The sequence below is a fragment of the Mobula birostris genome, chromosome 20 (assembly GCF_030028105.1).
Source record: "Mobula birostris isolate sMobBir1 chromosome 20, sMobBir1.hap1, whole genome shotgun sequence".
NCBI classification, from domain to species: Eukaryota; Metazoa; Chordata; class Chondrichthyes; order Myliobatiformes; family Myliobatidae; genus Mobula; species Mobula birostris.
The window spans coordinates 62,821,380-62,847,364 of record NC_092389.1 but is presented as its reverse complement, the minus strand read 5'-3'; the positions used below and the strand labels follow the sequence as shown (position 1 = coordinate 62,847,364).

The 25,985-nt window shown below is 45.1% G+C and overlaps 1 protein-coding gene and 1 long non-coding RNA gene across 5 annotated transcripts in view; both read left to right on the top strand.

Moving 5' to 3' along the window:
• The window catches only part of LOC140185292 (zinc-binding protein A33-like), a 149,680-nt gene that overhangs the window by 22,622 nt on the left and 101,073 nt on the right, over window positions 1–25,985 (top strand). The window lies entirely within an intron of this gene.
• Window positions 1,130–18,699, top strand: LOC140185389 (uncharacterized). Of its 4 annotated transcripts, none has more exons than XR_011882576.1 (3): window positions 9,667–9,967; window positions 11,763–16,552; window positions 18,683–18,699. It is a non-coding gene; the product is annotated as an uncharacterized lncRNA (long non-coding RNA). The 4 variants fall into 4 exon arrangements; XR_011882573.1 differs by having other exon boundaries at window positions 18,627–18,695; XR_011882574.1 differs by lacking the exons at window positions 9,667–9,967; window positions 18,683–18,699 and adding an exon at window positions 1,130–1,226 and having other exon boundaries at window positions 11,763–13,354.

Here is a 25,985-nt window from a genome sequence, read left to right as displayed (position 1 = left end):
CAATCTCCCCTCACTCCTAATTTCCAAAATTCAATCAAAAGTCCTTCCATAACATATCATATGTATTTACAATATTAAAATACTGCTATTACAACATCTTTATTGAGCCGTGCTTTCCTATAATCATCTTCCAAACCTAAAACTGATTCCAATGTCATTCTATCCTTCCAAAATCCACTCTAATAAAACACTATATCATCTCTTTTTCCAAAATATAACTGAAGCGCACGATTACCATACATTCCATCAGTTTACATAAATGAGACGTTAACGATATAGGCCATAACTAGCAGGATCAAACTGGGATCTGCCAGGTTTCAGTACAGGCAATCCTGCTGCCATATTCCATGAGGGAGGGAGATAGCCCAATCTCTAAACACGATTCAAAAACGTTAATATTTTCACAAAATAGAATTACATACAGCTACAATTACATATATCACCCTTTCCTGGGGATGCCTGACTTGCATTAATAATAGACTTTTAAAATTTGTACAAAGAAAACTCTACGTCAGTGATACTATCATTGCTACAACTGCCTTCCAACACATCAGGGTATTCAATTAGAAACATATCCCAACGTTGTTTAACTTCTTCACTTAAATTATCTTGATTAAGAATGACAGCAGATGACCCAGAGAGTAACACAACCTTCCCTGTTTCAGTAAAAATCATTTTGCCCTCATTAATCAATCCTGAAATATTAATATCATTTTAAATCCCCCCATTTTCTAAATCATACCCCAATCAACTCCAAGTTAAATATCCCTTCAAATATTATGTCAATATGACTTCCAGTAAATCACATCCTTCCTCACCACGACCTGCGCCCTTTTTTTCTTAATAGTGTCACTTGGAGACGGATGCATCATCACATTAAAAACTTACATTTCTCCCAATTTGCTTTACCAAATACTCCACCTCCTACAAGTGGCATCCCATCCCCGATATGAATCCAAACTCAAGCTCATAAAGACAGGAAGGCTGACTGACGTTCATATTAACTAATCACCGTGTGAGTTCTCATTTGACCGACACGCATTACAGCCAATGACAGAGGGGCTCAGAGGCGGGTCTGACCTACGATAGGCTGGTGAAAATCTGCCCCATGTTCAGCCCCTGCTGCTCCTCTCCATCGCCATGGCGGAGTTAAGCGAGTCGCTGCGGTCGGTGGTCGCCGGTCTCGGCACCCACAGGGACGGGTGTGGTTCTCCTCCGACGCCTCGGTGAGTCCATTCCGGTGATGTCTGTGGTGGCTGAGAAAAAAAAATGCAGGGAGTTAGCTGGGAGGAAGGCCTATGACTACAACTCCCAGAAGGCCCCGCTGATGACACAGATGTTGGGGGTGTTGTGGAGAGTCTGGAGGGTTGTCAGAGATCACAGCGGGAAATAGATAGGATGCAGAACTGGGCTGAGAAGTGGCAGATGGAGTTCAACCCAGATGCGTGTGAAGTGGTTCATTTCGACAGGTCAATTTTGAACACAGAATATAATATTAATGGTAAGACTCTTGGCAGTGTGGAGGGTCAGAGAGATCTTGGGGTCCGTGTCCATACGACACTCAAAGCTGCTCTACAGGTTGGCAGTGTTGTTAAAAAGGCGTCTGGTGTGATGGATTCATCAACCGTGGGATTGAGATGAAGAGCTGTGAGGGAATGTTGAAGCTATATTAGGAGACATTTAGTCCCCACTTGCAGTACTGTGTTCAGTTCTGGTCACCTCACTACAAAAAGAATGTGGATACGAAAGAGGGAGTGAAATGACTAACACGAGGGGACATAGTTTTAAGGTTCTTGGAAGTCGGTACAAGGGGGATGTCAGGGGTAAGTTTTTCACACAGAGAGTGGATGGTGCGTGGAATGCACTGCCAGTGACTGTGGTAGACGCAGATACAATAGGATATTGTAAGAGACTCTTAGATAGGTACATGGAGCTTAGAAAAATAGACGGCCATACGATAGGGAAATCCTAGACAGTTTCTAGAGTAGGTTACATGATCGACACAACATTGTGGGCCGAAGAGCCTGTAATGTGCTGTAGATTTCTATGTTCTATGTCAAAGGCAGGCAGAGGGATTAGTTTAAATGGACACCAGGACAGCATGGAAAGGTTGGGCCGAAGGGCCTGTGTCACTGCCGTAAGGGAGGGGCTCTGTCCCAAACATCGACTCTATTCCTCTCAATAGATGCTGCCTGACTTGCCAAAGTTCTTGAAAAGTTGCATTCAGTTCTGCTTAGCATTCTGTACAAAGGGTGTTTTGTGCTGGAAGACTGCAGAGGAGATTCATCATGATTGAGGGGGTTTGTGTCCATAAGACCATAAAACATAGGAGCAGAATTAGGCCATTCAGCCCATCGAGTCTGCTGCCTTTCTGTCATGGCTGATCCTGGATCGCACTCAATTCCATACACCTGACCTCTCACCATATCCTTTGATGCCCTGACCGATCAGGAAACAATCAACTTCTGCCTTAAATATACCCACAGACTTGGCCTCTACCGCAGTCTGTGCAGAGCATTCCACAGATCCAATACTCCCTGGCTAATACGAAAAAAAAAAATCCGCTTAACCTCTGTTTGAAAAGGTGGCTCCTCATTTTGCGGATGTGCCCTCTGGATCTTGATATCCCCGCCATCGGAAACATCCTCTCCACATCCACATTATCTGGTCCTTTCAGCATTCAGCAGGTTTCAATGAGATCCCCTCTGCATTCTTCAGAGTTCCAGGGTGTACATGCTGTAAGCTACCACATGCTCCTCACATGTTAACCCCTTCATTCCCAAAATCATCCTTCTCAACCTCCTTTATACTCTCTCCAACGACAACACATCCTTTCTGAGATATGGGACACAACACTGTTGACAATACTCCTAGTGTGGCCTGACTAGAGTGTTATAAAGGCTCAGCATTATCCCCTTGCAGTTATATTCATGGGGCGAGATTGGACAGTATTGATCTACAGAGGGACCTTGGAATCCGAGTTCACAACTCCAGATACTGGTTCCAGTGTCAGGCAGTAATGTTGCATCTGGAGAACTCCATTCTAATGTAGGAATAATGCGGAGGTTTTGGATGGTGAGTGGAAGAGGCTAAACAGGATGCTGCTCGGATAAAGTGAGACTGGACAATCTAGGGATCTAGTTTCTCTGGAGCGGCTGAGGCTGAGGGAGGTCTGACAGACGTTTACAGGAACATGAGAGGCACAGACAGAGTGGACAACCCGTATTTTGATCTCTATGAAGGAAATGTCTAATACCAGAGGGCATGCACTTCAGGAGAAAAGAGAAAAAACTACCTCATTGGTCCTTTTTGCACTATTTATGTATTTTGTAATTTAGTGTAATTTTGCATCTTTTCTCGGCACAGCTGCTGTTTAAAAAAAAACAGTTATAAAAGATGTTAAAAACCTGACTCAGAATTGTAAGGGAGATTTGTGTTTCAAGTTTTGTTTTTCATACCCATCGTAGTGAGTGTCTGGAATGAATGTCAGGGATGGTGGTGGAGGCAGATGTGATGGAGGCTATTAGATACCACATGAATGTGTGGAGAATACAGGATGTCTTCCTTGAGTAGGCAGAGGGATTGGTTTAGTAAGGCATGAAATGTCTGGGTCACTTTGTTCAGAACAACACAAGGAGCAGAAGGGCCTGTTATGGACAAGTACAGCAAGCAGAGCAGGTAAACTGGATAAAGTGTTCCCAGTCAGAGCACAGACTGTGACGTCAGTGGATATGCCAGCATCACAGATCTCCCACCAAAGATACTTCACTGCCGGATAAAATGAAGTTTGTGATGTTTATAACCGATGTAGTGAATTGTACTGCTCAGGCATCCCATCCTACTGAGTAAATTAAAATTATTGTGAAAGCTGCAGAAAGGTATCTTGGTGTAACTGGTGTTTTGTGGGAGGCCTTAAAAATGAAGATTTGTTGGGTGGGGTGTCTGTATCCCAGTCTACTTGTGAACGTACATAACAGGATTAAAATATTGCAATGAAATGTGAGAACTCTGATTTATAGTGGTCAAGACTTTAAGAAGTTTACTTCTCATTTGTCAAAGTTTTCCAATGTTATATCTATTCAGGAAACCTGCACATTTTAAGTTTTTATTCCTGTGTAGGATTATATTGTTGTTCGGCTTGACAGGTTAGTTGGCAGAGGGGTGGTGTTGCCAGTTTTATAAGGAAAAGGGCAGGGTATAGAGTTGTGAATGGGAACAAAATGTATGAGGAACTTGTAGAAGAAATTCTTGATTCAATAGGTATGTACCAAATTTCCTTTTTTGAAAATATTAACATTTTGAATCGTATTTTGAGGTTTGGCCATCAACTTTCCTCATGGAAAATGGTTGTAGTAGTGCCCATTCTAATACCTGGAGCTCCCCGCCTGATCCTCCTTGTTATAGGCCAATATCAATAACGTCTTCTTTATGTAAACGTGTGGAATGTATGGAAATCGAGTGTTTAAAAACATAGAAAACCTATAGCACAATACAGGCCTTAGTTCTCTAATATTGAGACAGGACAAGTCAGTATACTATTTCTGAGGACACTACCTCACCTCCCTTATCAAGCTGGGAAATCTTCACTCATTCCCTTCATCCCACAGGCTGACTCTGAGAGGGAGACCAGACCTGTGCACAGTGTTCCATGTACGCTCTCACCAGGACCCCATATACCTTCAGAGGAGATCTTTATTCTTGTATTCAAACCTTTCTTCCCATTCAATGCTCGTCATTTAATATCGATCTCAAACAGTGAACAGATATAATACAGCCTCAGACACGAATTTAAAGGGCAGGTGTTGCAACAGTTTGAGCTTCATACCGGGAGCAACGGAGCAAGCAGGGAGTCACAACGGGAGGAATGTGGGAGTGTTGTGTGTCTGAGCCCAGCTGTGTGTGTTTGTGTATCAGAATCAGGTTTAATATCACTGGCATATGTGGTGAAATTTGTTGTTTTGTGACAGCAGTACATTGCAATATCTAGTGATAAAAACTACAAATTACAATCAGTATTTATAAAATTAAATTTGAAGAGCACTGCAAAAAGCGAGGGAAAATACTGAGGAAGTGTTCTGGAGGTCATTGTCCATTCAGAAATCTGATGGCAGAGGGGAAGATGCTGTTTCTGAACCGGTGAGTGTGACTCCAGGGTCCTGTACATCCTCCTTGATGTTATCAATGAGAAGACGGCCTGTCCTGGGTGATGGGGTCCTTAATGATGGACGCCACCTTTTTGTGGCATCATGTTTTGACTGTGTCCTGGATGCTGTGGAGTCCAGTGTCCATGAAGGAGCTGGCTGAGTTTACAACTTTCTGCAGCATTTTCCGATCCTGTGCAGTGGCCTCTCCACACCAGGCAGTGATGCAACCAGTTAGAATGCTCTCCACAGTACATCTGTAGACATTTGCAAGCGTCTTTAGTGACCGACCGATTCCCCTCAATCTCTGAATGAAATATTGCCGATGTTGTGTCTTCATTGTAACTGCATCAATATGTTGGGCCCAGGATAGTTCCTCAGAGATGTTGACAGGCAGGAAATGGAAATTGCTACCTTTTTCACTTCTGATCCCACGATGAGGACTGGTGTGTGTTCCCTCGACTTCCCCTTCCTGAATCCACAATCAATTCCTTTGTCTTAATGATGTTGAGGTCAAGGTTATATATGTGTCTATACACACAGACGTGGGTGTGGAGAGAGCAGAGCAGTGGGCTGAGCACGCATCGTTGAGGTGTGTCAGTGTTGATTGACAGCAAGGAGGAGATGTTATTTCTGATCCACACAGACCGTGGTCTCCTGGTGAGGATCCAGTTGCAGAAGGAGGTACAGAGGCCCAGGGTTTGGAGCTTGTTGATTACAATTGAGGGTCTGATTGTGTTGAACGCTGAGCTGTAGTCAGCAGCCTGACTTGTGTATTGCTATTGTCCTGCTGATCTAAGGCTGAGTGAAGAGACAGTGAGAATGCATCTGCTGTGGACAGATTGTGGCGATCAACAAATTGCAGTGGGTCCAGGTCCATGCACAGGCAGGAGTTGATTCTCGTCATGAAAAACCCCTCATATAACCGTATAAGAATTTCAGCACGGAAACAGGCCATGTCGGCCCTTCTAGTCCGTGCCGAACTCTTACTCTCACCTAGTCCCACCAACCTGCACTCGGCCCATAACCCCCCGTTCCTTTCCTGTCCATATTTCTATCCAATTTAACTTTAAACGACAACATCGAACCTGCCTGAACCACTTCTGCTGGAATCCCGAGATTCGTTTTTCTGTGGGCAAGCTCAGTAAAGCAAAGAACCGTAATAGAATTCACAAACAGGCATCCGTTAGTCTCGCGAGACCATGGATTTGCGCCTTGGAAGGTTTCCAGGGCGCAGGCCTGGGCAAGGTTGTATGGAAGACCGGCAGTTGCCCATGCTGCAAGTCTCCCCTCCGCTCGCCACCGATGTTGTACAAGGGAAGGGCACTAGGACCCATACAGCTTGGCAGCGGTGTCGTCGCAGAGCAAATGTGTGGTTAAATGCCTTGCTCGAGGACACAACACGCTGCCTCAGCCAAGGCTCGACTAGCGACCTTCAGATCACTAGACGAAAGCCTTAACCACTTGGCCATGCGCCAACATAAAAAACTGTACTCAACAGGACAGACAAAAGAAAAAGGAAATCAAATGCAAACAAAAACAACAAACTATGCAAATACAAAAGAAAATATATAAATATAATAATAATAAAAATGCATATTAATAACATGAGATGAAGAGCCTTGAAGGTGATTACAAAGGTTTGAGATTGGTGACCCTGTCCACCTTTGATCCCCGATGAGGACTGGCTCATGGACCTCCTGTTCCCTCCCTCTGGGGTTAATAATCAGCTCCTTGCTCTTGCTGACATTGAATGAGAGTTTGTTATGAGACCACAAGTTACAGCAGAATAATTAGGCCATTTGGCTCATCGAGTCTGCACCGTAATTTCAACACGGCTGATTCATTATCCCTCTCAGCTCCAGTCTCCTGCCTTCTCCCTGTATCCCTTCATGCCCTGACCAGTCAAGGATCTATCAATCTCTGCCTTAAATATTAATAATGACGACCTCCACAGCTGGCTGTAGCAAGGAATTTCACAGATTCACTAATCTCTGGTTTAAGAAATTCTTCCTCATCTCCATTTCAAAAGGACACTCCCACATCCTTTCCACAGGCCTTGCAACAGGGCCGGGATTCTTGTGATGTCTGCATGTGTATTTGAGTCTGTGTGCTTGTTTGCTTCTATTGATGTGTGTGAGTGTGCATGTACTGTACACAGCATGTGTCTGTGCGAGCAAGTGTGTGTATCTCCACGTGTGTGTCTGTCTGTGTTTCGTATGAGTCTCATGGCCTGTGTGCACATTTATGTCAATGTGTGCCTCTCTGCGCGAGCAGGTGTGGATCGGTGTTTGAGTGTGTGTGTCTGACTGTGAAAGTGAGTGTGAGTGTCTGTGTGAGTGAGTGTGTGTGTGAGTGTGTGTGTCTGTGTGAGTGTGTGTGTGTGTGTGAGTGTGTGTGTTTGTGAGTGTGTGTGTCTGTGTGAGAGTGTGTGTGTGTGAGTGTGTGTGTCTGTGTGAGAGTGTGTGTGTGTGAGTGTGGGTGTCTGACTGTGAAAGTGAGTGTGTGTGTCTGTGTGAGTGAGTGTGTGTGTGAGTGTGTGTGTCTGTGTGAGTGTGTGTGTGTGAGTGTGTGTGTCTGTGTGAGAGTGTGTGTGTGTGAGTGTGTGTGTCTGACTGTGAAAGTGAGTGTGTGTGTCTGTGTGAGTGAGTGTGTGTGTCAGTGTGTGTGTCTGTGTGAGTGTGTGTGTGTGAGTGTGTGTGTGAGTGTGTGTGTGTGTGAGTGAGTGTGTGTGTGAGTGTGTGTGTGTGTGAGTGTGTGTGTCTGTGTGAGTGTGTGTGTGTGAGAGTGTGTGTGTCTGTGTGAGTGTGTGTGTGAGTGTGTGTGTCTGTGTGAGTGAGTGTGTGTGTGAGTGTGTGTGTCTGTGTGAGTGTGTGTGTGTGTGTGTGAGTCTGTGTGTCTGTGTGAGTGAGTGTGTGTGTGAGTGTGTGTGTCTGTGTGAGTGTGTGTGTGTGTGTGAGTGTGTGTGTTTGTGAGTGTGTGTGTCTGTGTGACAGTGTGTGTGTGTGAGTGTGTGTGTCTGTGTGAGAGTGTGTGTGTGTGAGTGTGGGTGTCTGACTGTGAAAGTGAGTGTGTGTGTCTGTGTGAGTGAGTGTGTGTGTGAGTGTGTGTGTCTGTGTGAGTGTGTGTGTGTGAGTGTGTGTGTCTGTGTGAGAGTGTGTGTGTGTGAGTGTGTGTGTCTGACTGTGAAAGTGAGTGTGTGTGTCTGTGTGAGTGAGTGTGTGTGTCAGTGTGTGTGTCTGTGTGAGTGTGTGTGTGTGAGTGTGTGTGTGAGTGTGTGTGTGTGTGAGTGAGTGTGTGTGTGAGTGTGTGTGTGTGTGAGTGTGTGTGTCTGTGTGAGTGTGTGTGTGTGAGAGTGTGTGTGTCTGTGTGAGTGTGTGTGTGAGTGTGTGTGTCTGTGTGAGTGAGTGTGTGTGTGAGTGTGTGTGTCTGTGTGAGTGTGTGTGTGTGTGTGTGTGTCTGTGTGAGTGAGTGTGTGTGTGAGTGTGTGTGTCTGTGTGAGTGTGTGTGTGTGTGTGTGAGTCTGTGTGTCTGTGTGAGTGAGTGTGTGTGTGAGTGTGTGTGTCTGTGTGAGTGTGTGTGTGTGTGTGAGTGTGTGTGTTTGTGAGTGTGTGTGTCTGTGTGACAGTGTGTGTGTGTGAGTGTGTGTGTCTGTGTGAGAGTGTGTGTGTGTGAGTGTGGGTGTCTGACTGTGAAAGTGAGTGTGTGTGTCTGTGTGAGTGAGTGTGTGTGTGAGTGTGTGTGTCTGTGTGAGTGTGTGTGTGTGAGTGTGTGTGTCTGTGTGAGAGTGTGTGTGTGTGAGTGTGTGTGTCTGACTGTGAAAGTGAGTGTGTGTGTCTGTGTGAGTGAGTGTGTGTGTCAGTGTGTGTGTCTGTGTGAGTGTGTGTGTGTGAGTGTGTGTGTGAGTGTGTGTGTGTGTGAGTGAGTGTGTGTGTGAGTGTGTGTGTGTGTGAGTGTGTGTGTCTGTGTGAGTGTGTGTGTGTGAGAGTGTGTGTGTCTGTGTGAGTGTGTGTGTGAGTGTGTGTGTCTGTGTGAGTGAGTGTGTGTGTGAGTGTGTGTGTCTGTGTGAGTGTGTGTGTGTGTGTGTGAGTCTGTGTGTCTGTGTGAGTGTGTGTGTGAGTGTGTGTGTCTGTGTGAGTGAGTGTGTGTGTGAGTGTGTGTGTCTGTGTGAGTGTGTGTGTGTGTGAGAGTGTTTGTGTGTGTGTGTCTGTTAGTCTGAGTGTGTGAGTGTGTGTGTGAGTATGTGAGTGTGAGTTTGTGAGTCTGTGTCTCATCCTCCCTTTGGATGGATATCTGTGTGCTTTTGCGTCTTTGCTCAAATTTGAAATTAAACTTATTATGAAAGTACATATACATAACCATGTACGACCATGATATTCATTTTCTTACGGGCATGCACAGTAGAACAGAAAAATGTAATAAAATAAAAATAAACTACACACGAAGACCGACAGACTCATAATGCTGAGACGATGAGTTGCAGAGGCCTGGAAAATGTGTCCATGCGTGTGGGACCTCCTTCCCCAAGGCAGCAGCGGGAAGGGAGCGTGGCCTGAGCGGGTGGGAGGTGTTATCATTGATGCTGCTTTCTTGTGGCAGCACTTCTTGTCGATGTGCTGAATTTTTTTTGCTGGCTGGGAGATGTCCAGCACTTTCTGTAGAATTTTCCGTTCATGGGAACCGGTTTCTGTCCCGGGCTGCGATGCAACCAGTCAGGATACTGTCTATCATGCATTTATCGAAGTTTGTCAGAGTTTTAGACGACAAGCTGAACTTGTGAAAACTTCTAAAGCAGTAGCAGTGCTGTGCCTTCTCTGTGACAGCAGGTACGTGTCAGCTCTCAGAACTGGCAGCGCCAAAGCATTTATAGTCATCAGCCCTGTGGAAGAACATTTGAAATATGAAATCAAAAGAGCTGTGTGTTGTTAAAGCTTTGTGGCCTTGTGGATTTTTCCTAGATAGAAACACAAGCTGATTTCCCTGTAATCAGAGGGAGGAGAATGGAGAGAAGGGGAGGGGGGCGGGCAGAGACAGTGAAAAGAGCTGTGTGTTGTTAAAGCTTTGGGACCTTGTGGATTTTTCCCAGATAGAAACATGAGCTGATTTCCCTGTAACTCAGAGGGAGGAGAATGGAGAGAAGGTGAGGGGGCGGGGGAGAGAGGGTTAAAACAGTTGTGTGCTGTTAAAGTTTGTGACTTCGTCGATAGCCTGTATTTATCCAATTCAGTTGCAAGTCTGCAGAACTAAGATCATTGTGCTGACCACAACCCCTCAGTAGAGCGATAATACAGCTGTACAAATGAGATAAGTGTGGACGGTTGGGAAAGAACGTTCTGAATTAACTCCTCTGTTCTGATAAAGTCACACACACTTGTCTGCTACTGGATCCGAACTCAAGCTGAGCTCCCTCTAACTCAGAGGGTGGAGAGTGGGGGAAGGGTGGGGGGAGAGTCGGTGGGGGGAGAGATGTAGTGAAAGAAGGGTAGGGGGGGGAAGAGAGGGTTAAAAGTGTTGTGTGTTGTTAAAGCTTTATGATTTTTTCGATGGCCGGTATTTATCCAATTCAGTTGCAAGTCTGTTAACTAAGATCATTGTGCTGACCACAACCCCTCAGTAGAGCGATAATACAGCTGTACAGATGAGATAAGTGTAGACGGATGGGAAAGAACGTTCTGAATTAACTCCTCAGCTCTGAGGAGTTCATACACACTTGTCTGCTACTGGAACCAAATACAAGCTGATTTCCCTCTCATTCAGAGGGCGGAGATTGGTGGGAGAGATATGGAGAGAAGGTCAGGGTGGCAGACAGAGAAGGGAAGTGAGGGGGAAGAGAGGGTTAAAAGAATTGTGTGCTGTTAAAACTTTGTGACTTGACAGCCTGTATTTATCCAATTCAGTTGCAAGTCTGTAGTACTAAGATTATTGTGCTGACCACAGCCCCTCAGCAGAGCGATAATACAGCTGTACAGATGAGATAAGTGTGGACGGTTGGGAAAGAACGTTCTAACTAACACGTCTGTTCTGATATGGACACACACACTTGTCTGCTACTGGAACCAAACACAAGATGATTTTCCTCAAACTCAGAGTTCCACAAATGTGGACTCTCTATGATCTCATGGGAAAATAAATGATTTTCCACAATGATTGTGGACAGAGGTTAAAACACCTGCGACATATTCACTGGAATTCAGAAGAATGAGACGAGGTCTTATGGAAACATATAAAATTATGAAAGGGATAGATAAGATTTAGGCAGGAAAGTTGCTTCCACTGGTAGGTGAGACTGGAACTTCCGGACATAGCCTCAAGATTCTGAGGAGTAGATTTAGGACGGAGATGAGATGGAACTGCTTTTCCTGGAGTGGTGAATTTGTAGAATTCTCTGCAAAATGAAGCAGTAGAGGCAACCTCAGTAAATATATTTATGACAAGGGTGGATAGATTTTGCATCGTATGGGAATTAAGGGTTATGGAGGGTTAAGGGACAGGTAGGTGAAGGTGAGTCCTTGGCCACATCAGCCATGATCTTATTGAATGACGGAGCAGGCTCGATGGGCCAGATGGCCGACTCCTGCTCCTAATTATTATCTTCGTATGTTCTTATATACCCACCTACAGAGTCTAAGACAGCCCGAGTCCAGCCCGGATCCAGGATTCTGGATGAAGTTTTAATGTTAGCAGACGACAGAACAAAGAGATCGAACTCCAGCGTGACGTGCAGTAGAAAGAGCTTTTGAACTCCATCGACGAAGAGATGGAGATTGGACACGAACCATTAATGACATTAATAATGTTACCATGGAAACGTGGTTAAAGGGACTGTGTAAGGCTGCCACTGATGGGACAGCACGTCAGCATATTGATTTTGTAAATGTCACCAGGTGCAGACAGACAGCGGGATACGCTATTACTGACTTTATTTTCCATTTCCAGGACACATGGGAGTCTTCTGCTGGAATAGACTTGCAGGACAGCTCTGCTTTCGAGGTACAGACAGTCTTGAACTGCACAGCGACGCTGATTATCTACGACACCTTCTCCTGACATGTAAACCTCTGATGTATTTACATTCTACCACCCTGTATGCGGAACTATCTCAGCTGATTTATTATCAACTGGTCCTTACCGAACACAGAGCAGAAACTCTTTCTTTAACCGGACACATCCATTACGTACGGTCCAGAGGGTGTATCAGCAGAGATGTCATTGAGTGAAGAACAGAAAGAAGAATTTGAAATACCAAAAACAACCCATCATGCTATCCATCAGATGGTCAGGATGTACAACAGTTCCTGTCTCCTGTCCTCCTCAGCACAGTGTCCGCACGGCTGTGTGCTGAGCCCATTGCTGTACACTCTGCTCACACATGACTCCACAGTCAAACACCTGAGTAATCACACCGTCAGGGTCGCCTGTGACACCACACTTGAGGGGCTCATCGCCAACAACTGTGAGATGGCCGACAGAGAGGAGGTGGAAGAGCGCTGAGCCTGATGCCTCTTCCTCAATGTCAGCAGGATAAAGGAGATGGTTATTGACTTTGGGAGAACTCGCACCTCTCACATCGCTCTTTACATCAGTGACGTGGCAGTGGAAACTGTCAGCAGTCTCAAACTCTCATGGTGCCAGAACACATCCTCCACCGTCACAGTAAACTCACCAACCCTCTGCCTTCTGAGGAGGCCGCAGAGAGCTGGGCTGTGCACTGTATATCCATACTCATTTCAATCTGCAGGTGCGCAGTGGAGAATATCCTAACTCGTTGCGTCACTGCACAGTACGGAAGCTGCACTACAGCTGACAGGAAGGCTCTGAACTGGCGGTCCAAACTGCCCAAAGCATCAGTGACATCAGCCTGTCCACCATCAGGGAGATGGATACAAAAAGGTGGCCTAAAGGCCAGTAACATCATGAAGGATCCCACCTACCCGACTCACGGGCTGTTGCCCCAATCCCGTCATGGAGGAGGCTACATTGCATCCACACCAGAAACGCCCCAGTTACTCAAAACAGTTACTCGCCCCAAGAAGCAGTAACTGACACCTCCTCCCATTAACCCACTCCTCCACACCCGCAACCACCACTACTTCATCATTTCCTGTCAGTCACCTCATGTACAGCCAGGTGTCACTTTAAGGACATACAATCAATCTGTGTATATAAGCTATCCTATGTATTTATATTTATTGTATTTTTATTATTGTTCTTTATCATTGTGTGTTTCCCTTTTTATTGCTGCATCAGATCCGGAGTAACAATTGTTTTATTTTCCTTTACAGTTGTGAACAGAAAATGACATTAAACACAGCTGCTCTGATAAACATACCGGCAACATCATCACAGACACATGGCAAAGCCGCGCTCACAACAACAGAAACACAAATCATTCACACATTTTACGAGAAGCAATACAAATAGAACAAAACCATGTAGAGTGTAGTGGTCAACATATTCATAGTACAACATCGCACTCATAGTGTTAAAAACTAAAGTGGCCAGTTCCAGATAAAATGTTAAACCAGCCTTCCTGTCCGTAAAAAATGAATGCAATTGATTGTCACAAACAAGAGAAAATCTGCAGATGCTGGAAAACCGAGCAACACACAGACGCAATGCTGGAGGAACTCAGCAGGCTAGGCAGTATCTATGGAAAAGAGTACATTCGACGTGTCGGGCCGAGGCCATTCGGCAGGACTTGCCTTTAGATAATCCAATAGATTTAGCACTTCTGATGTCAGCCTCACCGCCCTATAATTGCCTGGTTGAGAACAGTAGGTGGTGAATCTGTTCAATTCGTTGCCACAGGGGGCTGTGTTGGCAGGTTAGTGGACTATAAATATGGCGGAGGTTGACAGGTTCTTGATTACTCCGGGCGTGAATTGTTCTGGTGGGAGGGCAGAAGGATGAGTTCAGGAGGGAAATGGATCAGCCATGATGAAATGGGGGAAGCAGACTCGATGGGCCGAATGACCTGATTCTGTTCCAGTGTCTTGTGCTCCAAACACATATTTACCACCTCACCAATACTTTCCGGTTTCTGCAGAGATCGCTCCCTCCATTTGTCCTTCTCCACTAATGTTCCTCCTGGCAGCTTTCCCTGAAAGCGAGATGAGCACGACACCCGGTGGATCCGGTGCTCCTGATGCAGCTCCTCCACGTTGGTGAGGCCCGGCGTAAACTGGAGGGATCGCTTCGTCTAGCAATTCCGTTTCATCTGCCAAAACTGGAACTTCCCTCTGACCAAACAATTTTATTCCTGTTCTCATTCCCGTTCCAAAAGGTCGGTCCAAGGATTCCTGTTATGCCATGATGATGCCAACCACTGGGTGGAAGAGTAACACCTTATAGTTTCTTTATATAAACTCCAGCCAGATGGCATGAGTATCGATTTCTCCTTCCAGTAAACGTTATCCTTTCCCCTCTCCTCATCATCTTTCCCCCACTCTGGCTCTTCTCACTTGCATATCACCTCCTACTGTTAACACTCCTCTTGCCCTTTCTCCCATGGTATATCCTCTCCTTTCCAATCAGATGTATTACTCTCCATCCCTTTATCTTTCCCAGCTGAAGGACTTCACCTTACAGCTATCCTCCTCCTTCTGCCCCGCCTTTTTATTCTGGCCTTCCCCCTTCCATTCCAGTCCAGAAAAAAACGGTCTCAGCTCGGAACGTCAATTGTTGATTCATTTCCATAGACGCTGCCTAACCCGCTGAGTTCCTCCAACATTTTCTGTGTGTAACTTTCCTACCCAGCGGCGTCCTGGCGGAATGGCAGGTCCTCTGTGGACGGCACTCTCGCCTGGTGGTTTTCTGCCGCAATGGCCGGTAACTTGTTGATAACACTGCCACCTGGTGGTGTCCTCCCGTAATGACAGGTCCGCGGTGAAGAACCCTCCTACTTGATGGTGTCCAGCCGCTCTGGACAGCACTCAACAGTCCACGTTTTGTAAAGTGACACTTCATAGGGACCGGAAAGGACGGGAACAGGTGCTAGAATGAGAAGTTGAGGAACGTCGTAGATGTACAAGCTGGCAGTTGGTCGGTGAGGTTGGCAAGTTTGGTGGGAGGGGATTGAACTGATTTCAGAAGCTGGGAGATGAGGGTTGGAAAAGTTAAAGAGCTGCAGAAGAACGAATCTAATGGGAGAGTAGAGTGTAGCACTGACGAAAGGAAGGATGATTGGAACCAGAGAAAGTTGATGGAACCGCGGTAAGAAAAAAAGGTGACAGGGTAATTAGTAACACACATATAAAATTGCTGGAAGAACTCAGCAGGCTATGCAGCACCTATGGAAGAGAGTACAGTCGACGTTTCCGGCTGGGACACCAGCAGGGCTGGTGGAATAAAGATGAGAAGTCAGGCTTACAGGCTGTGGAGTTGAGAGAGAGAAACAAAAGCTGATAGGTACAACCGGAAGGAGGGGTATGGGTGAAGTAAATAAGGTAATGGAAGAAAGTAAAAGAGGGTGGAGCACCAGATGGAGGCGATACCCATCTGCCCTCTATTAGATTTCCCTTGTCCAGTCCCGTACCTCTTTCCCCAATAAACTTCCCAACCCTTTGCTGTTCTGACGTTCTCCCATGAAATGTCTTGATACAGCTTTGAATTTATCGTTCCCTCAGCGATTACAAGCTGTCAGGACCTTACGCAGCGAAGAAGTCCCAAAGTATAATGCTCCTTCCATCATGCCTCAGAGTTATGATGAGGTTCTGGTGTTGGTGGGCAGTGCTGTTTTCCCTCCAAACAAAGCAATGCGCATTTCTGCCAAAACCTTCAACATTTGTCTCACCTGTCCTCAGAACATTGTCCCAGAAGTCTTGTAGAGCATCCAGGTAGTCTTTTGTAAGCTTGAGACGTGCAGAAAGGTTTTTTTTTTGAAGAGCAGTCATTTCCTCCGTGGTGTTCTTCCATGAAAACAATTCTAGCTCACTGTTTTTCTAACAGTGGACACACAAGACTTCAGCAAGTTCTAGAGATTTCTGCATGTTTTTTTTTCCTGTTATCCTTGGGTTATTTTTCATCTCGTTAAGGATTCCCTTGTGATCTTTGCAGGACGTCTAATCCTAGGGAGAGTGGCAACAGTACTGAATTTCCTCCATGTGTAGATAGGTTCCTTTACTGTGAACTGAAGCAACACTCGGGACTCTCGAAATGTTTTTGTAGCCTTTTGCATCTTCGTGCATCTCTACAGTACTTCTGCTGAAAGTTATTTTTTTGATCGAGATATGGTCCACATTAACAGGTGCAGGCTCTGACGGTAACTCGACTTTGTGAATCTTTATATATATATATATAGGGCAGGACACCTCTACAACCAACAATTCAATCTGATCTCATTGAACACGGGACTCCGAATAGATATTGTAGACGGCATTATCCCTGAGGTTCACATACTTTCCCCAGCAAATGTAAGTATTATTGCTTCATTTTTCTCATTAAATAAATGAACAAGAGTTGTTTTCTCTGTCTAGTTTTATGAGATTAATGAAGATCAGATCATGTTTATACAGAAGTTGAGAAAACTCTGCGGGGTTCATAAACTTTCTAGCACCACTCTAAACCTGGCCCTCACAGCTACAAAAACCCTGGCCCACACGGCGCCACAGCACCTGGCCTTCTCACCCTTCAGCCCTTGCCTAGACACTACCGATAAGCAATAAACCCACCACAAATAGATAGTTCTGTAAGGCTCAGGGCTACCGGCTCGTGTTTGTCTGGGGGAAAGCCTGTCCGGCCGTCAAACCGTGTCTCCCGTTTGCGTAGTCGCTGTGTAATGCCCCCTGGTACAAACTCACACAACAAATATCAGACAGCACACAATGTACGATTTACAGATTACACTTTACAGATCTTACTGGAACTGTGTAATTAACACAGATACAATATAAAAGGAAAGTTAAAGGCGCCAAACTTATCAGAGTTCAACCACTTCGTGCACAACAGTTGGAGCTCAATTAACGGGGTCTTCTTTCCACCAGTCGATCTCCTCCGACCCGCCGCCTGGGACCAGCCACGGTGGTCGATCAGAGGGCGTCCAGCACGTACTTCCTCTTCGGTTCTCCTCCCGACAAGTCGGTCCACTTACCCAGACTCCCACACATACAGATAGAATAACACAGCTTCCATTGGTTAGTTCCTCTGTTATCTATAACTATAACCCAAGCATTTCAACGACGGAGAACATTACCTAATAGTTAGCATTGCAAAGAAGCCATTTCAGCATACTTAGCAGTTAACAGTTAACATTACAGTTAATATTACTGAGAACCCTACAGTTATAAACATACACATTAAAATTTGTGCAAAGACGAGGAAGACCCCAGTAAAGGTAAGTGTTGACTTAGTTAGTGAAGGCGTGGGGCAGAGCAATATGGCAGGTTTCGGTGACGACAAACGACCAATTATGAGATCAGGAAACACCAGATCATTTCCCACTGCCCGCAGAACTGCATCTAATCAAAGGCGACACGCTTTTCCTTCTCCTTTTCCACGGGATGGCTACAAAAAAAAAAAAAAAAAGCCGAGATAAAAAGAAAGAGAAAAGGAACCAGGAGGTTAAACACAAGCTGGGATCGCAGAAAATATGTCACCCTAAGCTCCAGGTTGCAGGGTTAAGTGACACCGAATATCCAGTAAATTCTGTTAATTTAATCCTGAGTACACCCCCACCCCCACACACACATAACATAAAGATCAGAGAAAACCAAATGTGAGGAGGTTACATCTCAATACGAGGTGAAGCCAAATAACCAGGCCTCGGGACATAATCTATTCCCCAGATGGTCAGAATAAAACCTAACACTGCGGTCTTACATACCTTAACCCTCACAGTGGCAAGCCTTTCATTATCATGGTCCATGGAGAAAACATAACCTCCACAAACGACCACCCAGCATCACAAACACTGCTCCACACGCCACTATAATCTTGACCCACCCACCACCAAAAACACTGCCCCACACGCCACTATAATCCTGACCCACCCACCACCACAAACACTGCTCCACACGCCACTATAATCTTGACCCACCCACCACCACAAACACTGGCCCACAGACGCATATGCGGTCTAAAGCGTCTGGGGGTCCATTTCAAGAGTTATTGTGGGGCCCTACCGCCGATTCCCCCTCCCCCCCCAAAAAAATAAAGAATAAAAGCTAATATTCAAGTTGGTTTGCATCAATAATGGTATCATTTCGGACTTAAACATTGATGCATTATATGCACTTCCAGCATAATGGACAGAGAGCTCAACATAATCCAAACAATTATCTTAATTAAAAACTGAAACAATGACATTTTTTGCATTGGAATGAGAAGCCTCGCCCTTTTCAGCAACTAGTCTGCATCGAATGGCACTATGTGTTAGGTATCAGCTGACATAAGAACAGACAGCTTAAAGAATTTCCCTCTAATTAAATTAATGACAAAAGCAATGTCATATTTAATAAAAAAATCACACTTTATTTATTCAATAAACAGTGTCTGAAAGTGAACTTCTGGAAGGTTACAACAAACTGCCTCTCGCTCTCTTTAAGCACCACGGACAGCTCACGTAAGACCTGGAGAGCGAACAGGAGGAGAGTCAGAGAGAGAGGGGACACAGGCGGGAGAGCGATATAACGATTTGTGGAAACGCCGCCAAATCACCTATACACATTTTGAGTGAAATATGTGGCTTATTTTATCATAATTATAAACTTTATTTCTGCTAAAAATGTGTTAAAGGACTTATCACTAGAACTTCACCACCCTCCTGTGCTTGAGTGCTGAGAATGCTTTAATGAGCTCATCTTTGTCCAGTGATCTTGCTATTTCATGCTCAATTGATACCTGAGCAAGAGCTGACGGACGCTCCTGGAGCATTGTTGTCCTCAGATGCGTTTTCATGAGCTTTAGTCTCGGAAAACTTCTCTCTCCACTCACTACAGTCACAGACACTGTCAGCATGAGTCTCAGAGCAATGGTGAGGTTAGGATACAGTTCAACCAGATTGTTGCTGTAAATGTAGCTCAGAATCTACAGGCCAGTGGTTTCTTTTGCAGGCTCAGCACTGACAGCAGCCGACACCTCGCGCAAAAGGTCCTCAGCATCCACATCACCAAGTGTCCTCTCCATGTTTACGCAGCTGTCTTTCAGTGTGCGACTTTGGGTGGCTTTTTTCATTTCCTCTCTTCCATAAATGAAGCCAAACAGACTGTAAAACGACTCCATCAGCTTGAAGCGCTCACTGATGCCTGTGATGGCAGAGTCCACTAGTGGAAGGAAAACTTCTCTCTTGTACCGTTCCTCGGGTGCCACTGTCAGGGAAGGATCTGCACTTTGGGACTCGCACTGGAACTGGCGTTTTGGTTTTCTGATTCGTGCAGTAGGAAAAACCATTGGTATCCCTATCTCTTCAGCTGTGTCTCTGGCATCTGTTTGGGCGGATGAAAGGCCGTTCTCTCTGTATTCCTTGAGAAATTTCAGAACATATTCCACCTCGCGCTGTAGCACATCGATTCCCACTTGTGGGCTCTGGAGCAGCTTGCTGACACGATTCACCTCATGTAAAACGTTGTACCAGATGATACCAGTCAGCAGGAATTTCCATGACATGATCTCCTGTTCTAGGCCTCTGGCTGCAGATGTGGTTTCACTGTCACCTTTCTGTGTGGCATGTTCAATCAGTCACAGGAGCGCATTGCCAACATCGGGAAGCTGGTAGCGCAGGACTTTCACACTTTCCACGCGGCACTCCCATCGCGTGTTGGATATGGCCTTGAGGGTCATCTGTGGTACGTTCTCCTTGAAAAGCTCCCACCTCTGTGTCGATGAGCTGAGTAGTGTGTATAGACGTTGCAGCGCCCCAAAGAAGCTCACAGACTCCACTGTTGATTTTACAGCATCGACAATGACTGGGTTTAGGCTGCGGCTGGCGCATGGCATGAACCGTGTTTTTTTGTTAATATCTAGCACCCTCTTCTGCGCTCCGCTATTTTCCCCCGCATATTGCTCCCGTTATCATATGCCTGCCCGCTGCATGTTGAGATATCTAATCCTAACTTCTCCATATGCGTTAAGAAGACGTCGGTTAGGCCTACACCTCTTGTGTCAAGCACTGGCATGAAACTGACAAAATGCTCAGTGACAGTAGCTCCGACATTTACTTGGCATGTGACAAAGCGCAGTGTCACAGAGAGCTGCTCTATGTGTGCAGCGTCAGTGGTGCAGTCCATTATCACCGAGTACTAACGTGATTGTTTTACTCTCTCTCTTATCGCTTCCAGTGTCTTGTCTCCAATTAGTGTGATTAACTCATTTTGTATGGTTTTCCCCATGTTGTGGTCAGCAATCTCTTTTTCCTCTGCTCGTCTGACATGTTCACTCATCACTGGGTCGAACTCGGGAAGCTGCTCCGCCAGACCGAGAAATTTCCCATTACTTGGTTCATGTAGGGTGGAATTATGGCCACGGAAAGCAAGGTTTCGTTCTGCAAGGTGACACACTATGGCAATGAACCTCTTCATGACATCATTCCAGTGTTTCTTTTTTCCACATTTGCATTTCTTGGTACGTGCTGTCAATGGCACTGTGCGTTCTTAAGCGCGTTTCCAGCTCGCGTTGACACGGTGCGCATTTGACTTCTCGTGATGATGGAGTGTGAGAGTGAGTCGCACCCACACTCTGAAAGCTCCGCAAGCGAGACTGTGATTTCGCTTGCCGAATAGGATACAGCAGAAACAGAGAAGTGAATCCGATGATTCTGAGTACACCAACCATGATCTACCAACGGTTTCTCCATTTTCATCCTCATAAGATATCTGTCCTTGGTAAAACCACACGTGATTGGCTCTGTGGAAAGTTAATGTCCTCTAACTGAACGGGACCTCTCCTAACAATGCCGATCCGTTGGTCACTGGCAATATGCGTTGGCCAAATGCCGGATCGGTCACTCTGAATGTTAGTGGGGCTTTCTCTCTGACTGGTGTGCTGGCGGCGGCGTCTCACTCACCTGTCTCAGTTGTAGGACTGTCATCATGCTGTGCTGCTTGGTCATCAAACGAAGTTTGGTCATCATTATCACCATCTGTTTGAGTCGAATTGTTCTTCTCATTTTCATTGCTTTGATTATCAACATCTCCTGTACCGCTTCGTCATAGTCATAGTCATGCTTTATTGATCCCGGGGGAGATTGATTTTCGTTTCAGTTGCACCAGATATTATAAATAGTAATAAAACCATAAATAGTTAAATAGTAATATGCAAATTATGCCAGGAAATAAGTCCAGGACCAGCCTATTGGCTCAGGGTGTCTGACCCTCCAAGGGAGGAGTTGTAAAGTTTGATGGCCACAGGCAGGAATGACTTCCTGTGACGCTCTGTGTTGCATCTCGGTGGACTGTGTCTCTGGCTGAATGTACTCCTGTGCCCAACCAGTATATTATGTAGTGGATGGGAGACATTGTCCAAGATGGCACGCAACTTGGACAGCACCACTTTTCAGACACCACCGTCAGAGAGTCCAGTTCCATCCCCACAACATCACTGGCCTTACGAATGAGTTTGTTGATTCTGTTGGTGTCTGCTACCCTCAGCCTGCTGCCCCAGCACACAACAGCAAACATGATAGCACTGGCCACCACAGACTCGTAGAACATCCTCAGCATCGTCCGGCAGATGTTAAAGGACCTCAGTCTCCTCAGGAAATAGAGACGGCTCTGACCCTTCTTGTAGACAGCCTCAGTGTTCTTTGACCAGTCCAGTTTATTGTCAATTCGTATCCTCAGGTATTTGTAATCCTCCACCATGTCCACACTGACCCCCTGGATGGAAACAAGGGTCACCGGTACCTTAGCTCTCCTCAGGTCTACCACCAGCTCCTTAGTCTTTTTCACATTAAGCTGCAGGTAATTCTGCTCACACCATGTGACAAAGTTTCCTACCGTAGCCCTATACTCAACCTCATCTCCGTTGCTGATGCATCCAACTATGGCAGAGTCATCCGAAAACTTTTGAGGATGACAAGACTCTGTGCAGTAGTTGAAGTCCGAGTCACTTGGCACTGCAGCCCCAGCTGTGACGATGGTGCAGCAGCAACTGCAGTCGGCGGGCCTTTTATAGATTCAAGATTCAAATAAAAAAAATATTGTCATTCTAACCGCACATCATCTCTGCAAGGCAGAATGAGACAGCGTTTGCCTGGAGCAGTGCAATGATAACATACCAACCATGCTGGGCCAAAGAAAGATGTAACTTTTGGGAGACTATATAGACGTTTTGTTTTGTTATCTGATATGTTCCCATTTTTCAGCACCACTAGGATAGGAGCGTTTCATTTTCATCTCATTGAAAAATCACCTTCTTTGCTACCAGCAATATTTACAAGTGAAGTAAATATTTTAATGTATTTTCTCAGATGTCAGTCTGCGAGCGCCCACTGGTGTTTCGGCTGGCAATAGCAGGAGAATATTGCGGCGTCTGGAAGCTGTGCATTTTGCATGTCAGTCGGAGTCCCCTGGGAGGGCGGGGCCCGTTTCAGTTGAAACATAGATAAGGCCGCTTATGGTTCGGAGCTGAAGCTGGATGCTCTTCTCACAAGTGTAGTTATCAGGGACATACGAGGGTCTCCTGCTTTCCCACATCCCGCAAGAGGAGCTTACCACTATTCTGCATAGCATCTCTACTGTTTTAACTGAGCAAATGTTAATATAAAAATTCTGGTTCCAACATGATTTTGCCTTCTCTGACTGAGTGCTCTCCTCATGGAAACCTCAAAGTCTCCGCTCCAACTCTGTCCACTCCAACATTGGCCGCTCCATTTGCTCCTGACTGACTTTAAGATCTTCTTGATAATCAATCCTGAATGCTGATTGGCCACTGCTGAAAGCTCAAAAATACCCTGTCCTGAACCACTGCCGTTAATACGCGGTCGGCGAGCCTGAGTGAATTACGTCCTCTCAAACTTCTGATCTCTTTGATTTACGTGCGTAGAAGGTCGGTAGGGTGACACAAGGATGAATGACTGATTGAAATCCATCAGACATTCAGAGCAGGTGACGACACTCACCAAAGTGTGAACACCCCCCCCCCCCACTTTATATTTATCAATTATTATACTGATCCGGTGATTCCATATCAGCTTATTATCCATCCACATGCCTAGAAATCTGACCACTGACTCTTTTTCAGTAGTTTGATCATATGATTTCAAACCAAGTGCAAGTTTATTAATCCTGTTTGTAAAATACATAACCTGTCTCGTAGCTACTGAAAACTAAAATCCCATCTATTTGCTGACGTTATAAAATGCTATATCACCTCTCTTTTCTAAAATATAATTCAAACGCTCGATTACCATATGTTCCATAAGTTTACATAAATGAGACGTTACTGATATTCGCCTATAACTGGAAGGATCAGACGGGGATCTCTCCGGTTTCATATTCTCTGGTGTCTATGTGGGTATTCTGGGGTGCTGCACGAAAATATCTGTTGAGCATTTATATTTGTTCAGTTCGATCTGTTCTTGATTATGGGTGTGTGGATCATGGATCAGCTTCATCTTCAACTTCAGAATGTTTGAGCGTGATACTAGCAGAGGTTTTATGATTGTGATGTGGTGCAGTAAGGTCGTCTCCTGTTTCGGCTTTACTGGTTGAAACTGCGGGGGTTGAAATTAATATTAATATACTGGATTAATTTGAGGGGCAAAGAAAGTATCATCCTGTTAACGATGTGTTGTGGGTTCGTTGGGAACTTCACAAGAAGAGTATTTTTAATTTCCAGTGCCTGGGTTCTCATGCAAAATGCCCCACAGTGTTGTTCTCGGTAACCCCACTTTGTTTCTTTCAATGCCTTTAGCTGATTTCAGGATACACGTTTTAATGAAGTCGACGTTATGTCTGAGAATCTGTTGGTTCAGCAGATATTAAGGAAAATTATTGAGAGCGGTTAACCATTTTTACAGAAGGATCAAAATATAATTTAACTGGGATTGTTGGTGTGGCTGTTTTTGTGTCTGAATTATAGGTAACAATAATGAAACGACCTACCAGCCATTTATCAGGATATACAGCAGAATCGCTTGCCATCATTTTGGTCTTACAGTGGTTTCCAGATTTGTCGCTGAATCTGGGGGTGCAAGCGGCTTTGCGGATGTGTACGGACTTAGAAGTATGCCAGCGAATCTGTGAGTGCAAAGAGACTTTGAGGTGTCGGATGCTTTGCGGGTGCACACTGATTTGAGGGTTGAACGTGGGTTTGTCGGTGAGCAGAGATTTGTGGGTGCACACCGATTTGCAGATATGTACAGAATGGGTGTGTTGGCGGAATCAGGGTTGAACACTGACTTGGGGGAGCCGGTGGATTTAATAAAGGAAGGTTTACTGTGATCAGGATTAATAGACCTACATTGATTTGAAATCATATGATCAAACTCTTGAAAATATGTCAGTGATAAGATTTCCAGGCAAGTGGATGGATAATAAGCTGACATAGAAGCACCATGTCAGTAAAATAATTGATAAATATAAAGGAGCAGTAAATCTCCTCAGGCACCTACGTGGGTATTCTTGGGGTGCTGCACGAAAATATTTGTTGACCGTTTATATTTGTTTAATTCGATCTGTTCTTGATTAAGTCTGTGTGGCTTATGGATCAGCTTCATCTCAATTTTAAAATATTTGTATGTGATACAAGCATAGGCTTTAACATTTCCTTCTGGTACAATAAGGTCGTCTCCTGGTTCGGATTTACTGGTTGAAATCGCGGCGATTGAATTTAATGATTAATTTGAGGGGGCGCAGAAATGATCATCCTGTTAAAGGTGTGTTGGAGGACCGTTGGGAACTTCACAAGAAGGCTGTTTTTAGTATTGGGTGCCTGGGTTCTCATCACACTGGGAATATGGGTTCATTGGATTTGCAATATATCCCACTGTCGCGTTCTCGGTAACCCTACCATTTTTTTTTCAATGCCTTTAGTTGATTTTAGATACACGACTTAATAAAGTCTAAGATTTCTGTTATGCTTGAGAATCTGTTGATTTGTCAGTATAGTGAGGAAAATTATTATGATATGTTATAAATTGCTGCAGAAGAATCGGAAGATAACTTAACAGGGATGTTAATGAGGCTGTTTATTGTGGATGAATTATTGTTGAAGATAAAGATACCAACCATTTATCAGTATATACAGTAGAATTCGTTTCATTCATTTTAGGCTTACAGTGGGGTGTGAAAATTTGTTCATGTTAAGTTGTAACTTGTTCAGATGTCTTTTCGGTTTTGATGAGTCTTAAAACAGGTAATTCTCGCAGCAGGACAGATTTACTGTTGGAAACTCATCAAATATTATTTCGTACACAAAGTATTGGTTTATATGTCCACTTTCTATGGGTCTCTGGACATAGAGGTTCAGTTACAAAAGCTGTTAAAATTTCAACCGTGGATAAAAGAACTTCCACCTAGCAAATCAGGGATTGGTGGGTTATGAATTACAGCATTACTGGTGGGATAATAGGCATCAATGGAGACACCTTTACAGAATACATACCTGTTAGTTTTATGAGTCAAGGGGGTAAAACAAGAAGATAAGCAATTACATTGAGAAGACTTACAATTTGGCACACTATTGTGGCGGCTCGCCCACGCGGCAAGTGAACCGGTTCCAGCAGTCGCGGGCGAGTCCGCAGCCACCGGCAACCGAGAGGGCTCCCAGTGCGGGGCAGACCTCGGCCCGGAAGCCGACGTCACTCCCGCCCTAAAAGAGCGGGGGATAATGGGAGCGGGGTCTTTAGCGCGCTGATTGAAACAGACAAGACTTCAACCAGACCCTTCTCGACGGAGTGTGTTGCTTCAC